Source organism: Oryctolagus cuniculus, chromosome 2, assembly GCF_051225735.1.
Source record: "Oryctolagus cuniculus isolate XC-2025 breed Fujian yellow rabbit chromosome 2, ASM5122573v1, whole genome shotgun sequence".
Classification (NCBI taxonomy): Eukaryota; Metazoa; Chordata; class Mammalia; order Lagomorpha; family Leporidae; genus Oryctolagus; species Oryctolagus cuniculus.
The window spans coordinates 191,543,565-191,553,887 of NC_142868.1; positions in this window are offsets into that span (position 1 = coordinate 191,543,565).

The following is a 10,323-nucleotide window of genomic DNA, read 5'->3' on the forward strand; positions in this document are numbered from 1 at the left end:
AAATGCATATCATGAAAAACAATGCATGGATTTCAAAATGTTTTGCACTGAAATAAATTACCGTTTAATTCCATTGTTCCATGCACTTTTTGAGGTACCCTTGCATTGCCTCCAGCAAACGCACACAAATCCAGATTATCTTTGGACACTCACAGGTGGCTTGCAGAGCAATCGCGTGGTACTGCGGGTGGGTAACGAAGCTCAAAAGCTCTCCACCTAGGCCTGCGGCATTTCACACCACGGGGCTAGAGATGCAAGGTCAGGGCAGGCAGCCTCCGAGAGCCCAGGAAACCACCCACGCAACCCTGCCTGTTCGTGAACACTTTCCTCTCAGTCACAAGCAGGATCCGGTGCCTCTAGGAAATGAATCTTCTGTCATTTACAGCAAACAACCCAGGGCACGCGTGCCAGAGTTCAGGCCCTTGGAGGGGACCGCATCCAATGCAGCCTCGGGTTTCAGATGCTACCTCATCCTGGGGAGAGAGACTGTCTACAGCAGAGTCCTGGCAGGGCCACCCCAGTGACAGCTGCAGCTTTGGCCACGAGGCAACCCGTCCTATAGGCACTCTTATAGGAGATGACAGCTTCCCTACTGCACAGCCCGTATCCCATGGGAGGTGAGGAGCAGCTGGCCATCCACAAAGAACTTGGATGTCAATGTCAGTTCCCTAGACCGTGAACAGTCAGTTCACCAAAACGGGGAACAAAGAACCAATAAGTGCATGAAAATTGTTCAATCTATCTCATACTCAAGGATATAGAAATGAAGGCAACATTGAGGTGTCAATTTAGATTTATTCAAAATAAATCTATATGATGATGGTGGGGAGACCCAACACAGAAAGATACAGTGAAATGAGACGAGAAGTTGGAACACACTGGCTGGGACGCTTCAGAAATCCTCAAATTTTGGCCCACTCACCTCTAGCAAACTATATGAAGAAATAACTCAACTGTGTTCTGTACAGAAAAGTAGTTTCCCACAGGGCTGCTCACAACAGCTCAGAATCGGAATCATAAATGTTCAATAACCTGAAGCGATTCAATGATAACAGCGTATATCCAGAGAATGAAGCAGTATGATGTCATTAAGAACCATACCATTGTTACGACTCAATAAAAGTGTATTTACATTAAAACAGAAACTGGAAAGAATAACACAAAAGTGTGTCTATCCTTTGATATCGACTATGTAAATATCTACTTTTGAAAGACCAGAAATACTGTCACAATGATTGCTTCTGCAAATAGGATTATAGATGAAATGAGAAATGTTTATTCCTGATAATTTCCAAATTTACTTCAATAACTGCAAACTATGATGCCAGTTATAAAAATATTTATAGTAATTAAATTTGTTTTAAAATATTTATGTGTGCTTATATGTTTAATTACTGACAGGACTCACCTATAGCCAAAGAATATTTACATAGTGAAACATGGTGGTGACTTCTTCAAATCTTTCACTCAACATACCAGGCATTTTCTGTATTAAATTGTTGGTTGACATACCATTTTTCTAGCTATTCTGTTACATCTGGGTCAACTGAAATGCTGCTTTATTTTCCAAGGTCCAGCTCAAGTTTCCCCTCTTGCTGGGAGATTCCATGAAAACTCAATCCACAGGAACTTCCTCCTCGTGGGAAACATTCTGGATGTGACATACTGCATAACTCAGTGTGCAATGGATACACATCACTGATTGGTTTCTGTCTTTGTGTGTGCGTGCCCATGGGTGTGTGTGTGTGTGTGTGTGCCCGTGTTGTCTCCTTTGTTAGTCTTTGCACTCTCGGGACAGTTGTTAGGTGTTACTATGTTACAGTTGTTAGGTGTTACCACTCCACAACTTCATGGTTTAAAAAACCGTGAGTCTCTGAGTTGTTCGGCAGGCTGGAACAGGCTATTCTTGGCTGAACTCATTGGTGTGTACATTGTTAGATGCTGGTTACAAGTTATTGGTCTAGAGTAAGGCATCAGTATGTCCAAGCTGTCTTTGCTCCTGTAGTCAGTCTCTGGACCTCTGAATTTGCTAACCTGGGCTTTTTCCCTGATGAAGGCTTCATTCCAGGTGAATACAGAAACATTGGGCTTTTTATGGCCTGTAACTTGCCTGTTATCAGTTCTGCCATATTTTATTAACCAAAGAAAGTTGCACAGCAAACTCAGATTCAAGGGGTGGGCAAAGAGACCCCATCTCTTAGTGAGAGGAGCTGAAATGCTACATTGCATGGATACAAGAAGGGAAATAACTGGGGTCAGGCTTAGCACAGGAACTAAGCCTGGTAACTGCACACAACCCCAGGTTCCTGGGGCCGGCCTTGTGGCACAACAGGATAAGCTGCCACTTGCAACGCCAGCATCCCACGTGGGTGCTAGTTTGAGTACTGATTGCCCTACTTCCAGTACAGCTCCCTGCTAATGCACCTGGGAGAGCAGCAGAAGATGGCCCACGTCTTTCCACCCCTGGCCCTACGTGAGAGATCCAGACAGAGTTCCAGGCTCCTGGCTTTGGCCCAACTCAGCCCCAGTTATTATGGCCATTTGGGGGATGAACCAGAAAAAAAAAAAAAAGAGAAGAAGCAAATTTCCTTGCAGCTGGCTTCAGACTGGGCTCTGCCCGTGGGATCCACTGCCTGGAGACTGAAAAGCAGGAAGGAGAGGAGTTGTTGTTTCTTCTACTTTTGCTTCAGAGTGGGAGGCAGATGTGGGTGACTGGGCTTCTGCACTGGTTAGGTACAGTGGGTTAGGGATATGCCCGCAGCCTACAGTCATGGGTTCAGACTCGCAGGGTGATTGACAGTGTCGGCAGTCTCAGGGGCGCATCTCAAGGGTTCTGACAATGAGGAGCGGGGCAGAAGCAGGCCACTGTGGCCTCCAGACATTCTGCGGTGTGAGCGGCAGCAGGTGTGTGGTCTCCTAAAAAGGGGCATTTCCTGCAGCAGTAGCGGTGGACACTTCAACAGCCCAAGGACATCAATAGTCTTGGACTCTAAGCAACCAACTCCCAAAATTGGTTATCAGGGTCTCTAGGGGAGTGGCCAACTGGTAGACCACGATGAGTGGTCCCACAGGGACTCAGCAGTTGTGTTAAGTTAATTCCTGTGGTCGTCTTGAGGAAATGTGTGTTGAAAGCAAAGTTCTGAGAGACCAAGTTCCAGGTGGCACTGGGAAGAATGATGACAACCACTGGATGGGGGGAGGCCGCTGTTTCAGACTTCTCTAGGAAGTTTTCAGGAAGAGAATCCAGCTCTACTACTTGGCTTAAGGCACAACCTGAAAACAGAGAGCTTCTCGGGTAACTTTAAAAGAATCTCCAACTTACAACATCCTCAAGATGGATCCAGATGAGAATCAGACGCAAGGTTCGACCGTACAGGTTGCAGAATCGCAGCAGCAGTAGAATTCGCCGTCTCAGGATGTGCCCTCATATCTTACATTCAGTGCATCATGTTGACTAGGAAAGAGTGGAATTGTGAAGATGAGAGCAGTCAGATGTCAGTTAGAGAGAGGTGAGAATCTAGAACTATCAAATACTCTTGGGGCTTCGTTCTGCGGGAACAGCCCGACCTTCCACCTCTGAGGAAGCCCAGCACTGTGGAATTACTGGCATCGCAATTCAGAAAACACCTGTGGACTTGTGGATCCAGGGTGTTTACGACAGAGGACTCCTAAAGAAACCATAGAAGGGGCAAACTGGGCCCAAAAACCATCCACACTTTCAACCTCCTCAGTCTATAGTTAGCTCAGCTGAGTCGCAGAGGAGCTGAGATTAGAACCCTAACTCTTTCTCATCGTGTGGCCCAAAGGGAAAAGGAGAAGAACGTCCACAGACTCACTGGGAAGGCCCTCTACCGGGGCCACCCCAGGAAGGCCCTCTGTTACTCATTCCTTAGGTGTTCTCCCTACCAAAACCACACAGGACCAAGATGCTAGCTTGTCAAATGGCACTGCTGGCTGCTACTCTTGTCAGCATCTATTCCAGTCTGGTGTTCTAAAGATATGTAGAAATTCCCATCGACACCCTTAGCTGGTGGCCAATAACACCCTGTGGGGAATCACAGCGCTCCCAGGGAAAGCTGGCCTTGCCCAGGATGATCTCCCAGCAACTGAGACGCTGCTGCCTGGACAGGAGCACGTGTTCTCACAATTATCTCCTGGTGTGCCAGCCCCAACACCGAGAGCCTTCTCTTCTCTTTGCACTTGTTCTGATCACATATGTTTTCTTTAGAACAGCTTTTTAAAGACGTGTTTATTCATTTTAAAGGCAGAGAGAGAGAGAGAGATGGGGAGATAGAGAGAAAGGTCCTCCATCTGCTGGTTTACTCCCTAAACATCCACAACCAATGCTGGGCCAGGCCAAAGTCAGGACCAGGGAGCTTCACCTGGGTCTCACACATGAATGGCAGGGATCCAGGCACTGGGGCCATCTGCCACTGATTTCACAGGTACATTAACAGGGTGCTAGATTAGAACTAAAGCAGCAGGGGCCTGAACTGGCACTCATATGGGATGCTGGCAGTGCAGGCAGTGGCTTAACTCACTATGCCACAATACCAGCCCCAGACCACAGCACTAGAAGGTTATCATTTTACCCACTGCTAAACTTAACATCACAAACCTACCAACACTCCTGCAGCACCAAGTAGCTGCTGGTGTTTCATGTCTCTCTGGAAGCATGGAGTTTGGAATCTTCATGTATGTATCATGCTCTTCATGCATGCATTATGTAAGTACCAAAATAGTTCTCAGAGACACTGGCCATCATAAAATCCCATAGTTCTAGCCTGATTCCTAGAGTACCAAAGAGGTTTTGCCTAATCTTTAGTATAAATTAACACCCAGTGAGACCTCACTTCCACTGGACAGCAACTAATTTACATTAAATATTCGGTCTGGAAGGACAGTTGGAAAGCAAGTCTCATCATGCCATGAAATAGTTGTCACCACTAACCAAGCTTAGGTGCTGAGCTACTGAGGATCCATTAAGGCATTAGTCATAGAGGCTGCATTTTAGCCAAACGAAAGTGTGTACTTGGTAGAGTGAAGCATATTCAGATGCAGGCTAACCTGTTTGCTCACTTGGTGACCGTGGTATGCTTCCAGAACCTCAGTTTCCTTAGATGTAAATTGCAAGTAGAACATCTTCCTCAGAGGGTTGTTGCAAGATGGAAATGGTGTGTGCAGAGGACAGGCCTCCTCTGTCAAGATGATTGTGGCAAAGGCAGATGATCTATGTGCAGTCTGCGCGCCTAATCTCCACACACGGCCCCTCAGGAACCACGTCTTTGTATATTCACACCTTTGTGTGGCCATTACATGGGATTGTTCTGCAAGTTGCCTTAACCAACAAAATGGGCCAAAGTGACCCTGGGAGATTTTGTTTTTATACTTTTGGGAACCAGCCATCATTTAAGAAAGCCAATTACTCTGCTAAAGAAATTGGCCCTGTTGACACTGCCAGTGGATGAGGTGCCCTATGTGGAGAGGCCACGTGCAGTGGGCACTAAATCACGCGAGGGAAGAAGCTATTTCGGATGTTCCATCCCAGCCAAGCCTGTAGGGGATTCCAGTGCTGGACACCATCTTACTGCATCCTCATGAGAGACTGGAGCAGGCGCCAGAATCCAGTGGACCATCAGATTTGATAACAAACTGATGTGTCAGGATGCTTGCACATCGCAGCCAGGGTTGTGGTGCAATCACAGCCAGCGTGTCCCATTTGGGCACTGGTTCGAGACACAGCTACACTTCCAATCCAGCCCCAAGTGCTAGGGCCCCTGCCACCCACATGGGAGATCCAGAAGAAGCTCCTGGCTTCAGCCTAACCCCGCCCTAGCTATTGCAGCCATTTGAGAAATTGTGGATGGAACTCTCTCTGTAACTCTGTCTTCCAAATAAATAAATAAATCTTTTTTTAAAATTCTAAATAGCAAGGTAGCTTCTCATGTGTACATAACTGAAGCAATGTCTGATTCTTCCACTCTATGGCACACTTCTTAGAAGTAGGAATTATGCCATTTTTACCTCTAGATTCCAGCATGCATATAGTACTTGGCCAAGAACAGGTACAAAACAAATATATGTTGACTAAATCATGAATGGAATGAGACTAATCCAATCAATTATTTCTTGTTCTAAAGAGTTGAGCAGTCCAGAAGGAAAGAGAGATAGCCAAGTTAGCAATACCAACAAACCAATGCTTGATCTTAGTTCTTTACTCTTAGTCCCAAGCTAAAGTGTTCTCTCTTGAGACTAGGACTATTGGTGCAGTGGGTTAAGCTGCTTCCTGCAGTGCAGCATCCCATATGGGCATTGGTTGGAGTTCTGGCTGCTCCACTTCTGATCCAGCTCCCTGCTAATGCACCTGGGAACGCAGCAGAAGATGGCCCAAGTCCTTGGATCCCTGAACCCATGGTGGAAGACATGGATGAAGCTCCTGGCTCCTGGCTTTGTCCTGGCCCAGTCCTAAATACATCTAAAAATAAATAAATAATAAAAACAGGATGTTCTCTTACTCTCACACTCCCCAGGAACAGTGGATCTTTACTTTCCAGAGGCTGCTGAAGGATGGCAGTTCCTGTTATCACCAGTACAAGAATCTTCAGGGCGCCTCCCTACACAAGTTCGATTCCCACAAGGAATTGTCTTCCACATGGACTTCCAGGTGACCCTAATGTTGTCTTATACAAGAGGAATCATCCTTATAGTAAGAGTGTCCACATTTAACATCTAACAAAAACCCATGATTGGCCAGATTCAAGACAGCTAGAGCATCCCAGGAAGGACATGAGTCTGGTGATTTCGGAAGCTAAGATAAGATTGGTAGGTATTTTGAAACCACACAGAAGACTATGAACTTGGGCTTGCTAAGAACAACACAGGAGCTGATGATGTTAAGAGGACCACCTTTAGAAGATGTCTTCTAGAACTTGAAAGATTCTCAACCAAAATCCTTGCCTGCATCCTTTTGACACTGAATCATTCATTTTCTACTCAGCTCCTAACTTGGGTTCTTACTGCATGAAAAGTTGCACCATCCATTTCAGCATTCCAGATCAAAATTCCAGGCCTTTTCCTGGACTCTTTCTCCCCTGACATCCAGTTAGCAGCCATTCTGATCACCACCAGAATTGTCATCTTTATCAATTCTTGAGTGTTTGCCATGTGTTTACACACAGATGGTGCTCATTTTTATTATGATGTCTTTTTTGCAAAAGAGCACCTTAAAAAAGACTTGCCCAAGGTCAGAGTTAGGATTGAAAGAGAGCAGGGTGAGTTGATAGCACAGCCCCAGACAATCCTTCAATAATACTATTTGTAAACTATCTCATGGCATCTTCTCTACATCCTCTTCCACGGGCAGGTTTTTCCAATCATTTCTTGATTCCTTGTCTAAAGCATCCTCCTCACAAACCTTCCCCATGCAGCCTTGAGGGTGAGCTTTCTGAAATGTCAGTCTGGCTAGCTCCTGTGTCAAGGCTCCTAGAACTCTGCAGGGTAAATTTCAAAAACAACAGAGTATGCACCCGAGTCCATTTATCGCCTTACCCTTGCTACTGCACCTGCAAAACCTGAGGCCAGCTCTGCAGAATGGCTTGAGTTCCCCCAGCAAACACACCACACGTCACATGTCCGTCCGTCTTCTCTCATCGTACCCCCACTTCCGCCCTTATCCCCACCAACAGCAGTGCACCTCCCTTCAAGTCCCCTTCAACACTCAACTGTGCAGCATCCCATTCCTTGGAAAGCATCCCAGGGGCCTTCCAGGCTTTCTGTCCCAGCGCTCAAGGCTTGGCCCAATTCTAAAGTCTATCACACCGAAATGGCCCTGTTTATTGACATACCTCTCTGCCTCACTAAGTAAATACTATTTCTAACTCCTAACACAGAGTCTGACACTTAGTGGGTGCTTGATACTGTTTGAGGGATGAATGGATAGTTGGATACCTGTATGCATGGACGGATGAATTCCTAACACACTGGTTTCTTTCGCTGAAACAGAATGACCTCTCACCCAGTTAGCCACCACCAGACTAGATTTTTTTTCTCTATCCTGCAAATTGGAGGATATTACTGCTCCTATCACTGATGGTTTCAGAAATGTAAGGATTAATACTCGCTAAGAGCGGCAAATGTTTCATCCTTAAGGTGCCACAGGAATAACATTTGCTAATTTGTATTTGCATTTGAAATTGAAACACAAATTGGCACAAGAACTATTACACATCCCGGCTAATTAATGTTCTAAAAATGAATTATGCAAATCAGCCTCAACAAGCCTCAGAAGCTCTTTCCATGTATAATAAACGACTTGGAAAGTGAACCTTGTTTAAGGACTGCTTCTGACGGGGTTGTGTAGGGGAAAGAGCCTGGGCTTCGACATCAGACTTACCCCCATCTCTCCGGCCTCAGTTTCCCTGTCTGTTAATTGGCGATGACAATGATCACCTGATTCAGAGCCAGAGAACTTTAGAGAAATGACAATCACAACACGCCTGGCCCAAAGTAACTGCCTCCACATCCAAGTGTCCTTTGTCCTGTGGCTTTGTGACACCGCAGCCTTCGGGACACCCTCCCTGCTTGTGCACGGCCCCTCCCCCACCTCCCTTGCTCACCAATCTTGCCACAGTCATCTGAGTGTGCTCTCTGTATCCCTGTAAGAGGGGCTCGGTGCCGAATTTCCATTTCCTGTAGCAGGAATCCACTGAGCATGTAAACACGGAGCGGGGCCCCCAGCGTTCCTCAGGCCTTGAGAGCAGAATGTCACGACAGCTGCGAGGAGGTCACGGTGACTGTGCGGTTCTGCGCAGCAGCCTGTGTGGTCTGAGGCAGGGCTCCGATAACCTCTCACCATGGCCATCAGCCACCTCCCGACTCAGCAATACCGAGACCAGCACCAGGAACCCATCACACCGTCCAGCGTAACAGCAGGAGTCGAGGACATTCGTTCCAAAAGGGCTTGGGGCCGAGCCCGTGGCAGGCAGAGCTGAGCGTGGCCGTAACGATGAAAAATGGCCCACTGATGGATTTCAAGGAGCTTAAGAAAGTCGGTGTTGAGTCTTCATTTCCCTCCCTCACCCTTGCTTCCCACAGTGAACCCAAAGCTCTGTCAATTCTTCCCTGTTGATGAGTGTGGCTACAAGATAAGTACGATTTGCAGCAGCCACAGAGGAAGACACTGCAGCAGGCCACAGGGACTGCGCGGGGAGAGGCCGTGCTGCAGCCACAGTCCAGTGACCGTGACGCTGGCACTGTCCCTGACTTGGTTTCGTGCCTCTTTTCTTAGCATCCCTTACAGCCAGCACAGGGCCCGGCCAGCAGTGGGTTCCGAGCGAGCTTCTGGCGCTCCTGCTGTGCTGCCTGGGAGACCCTGAGCTCCTCCACGAGCTCACAGAGCCTCCTCCTGGCCCAGTGTCACTGCGAGGCTGCAACCTCAAGGCCACGGGAGAAAATGTCACCACTGTTCGAACTGCCGCCCAACCAGTCTCCAACCTCAGAGCTCCTGGGCAGCCTCCCCATCTGTTTTTGACCAGCCTCCTCTCCTTACAAAAAAAAAAAAACAAAAAACAAAAAAAACAAAAAAACACAACTGCGTAAGTCTTGACTTCAAACACTACAACTCCAGGGCTGACTCTGGGGGGAGTTGGTAAAGCCACCACCTGTGATGACAGCATCCCCTATGGGTGCCGATTCGAGTCCCAGCTGCTCCACTTGTGATCCAGCTCCCTGCTGATGTGCCTGGGAAAGCAGCAGAAGATGGCCCAAGTGCTTGTGCCCCTGCACCCACGTAGGAGACCCGGAAGAAGCTCCTGGCTCCTGGCTTTGGTCTTGCCCAGCCCTGGCCGTTGCAGCCATTTGGGGAGTGAACCAGAGGTTGGAAAAATCTCTCTCTCTCTTTCTCTCTCTTTCTCCCTCCATTCCCTCACCCCTTTTAACTCTGCCTTTCAAATAAATAAAGTAACTCCTTTTAAAAAACTCCAAAACTCCCACCCCTTACTCTCCCTCTCTTACCTCCTTTTAAGGTAATTAAAACTATCAGAAAAGAGCTTTTTTCAACTGCTTCCCTTCCATGTATCCCTCTTGATCCGACCAACTCCTCTGCTCCTGCCTTTATCTTCATCTCTCTCTGCCTCCCGTGGAAGCTGATGTCACCCACAGACACGCGTGGGCCACATCCTGACTTTATCTTCATCTCTCTCTGCCTCCCATGGACGCTGACATCTCACCCACAGACACGCGTGGTGGAAGCTGACGTCTCACCCACAGACACGCGTGGGCCACATCCTCGACTTCCCCCTCCCTCCACTGGCAGCTTCATCTTTC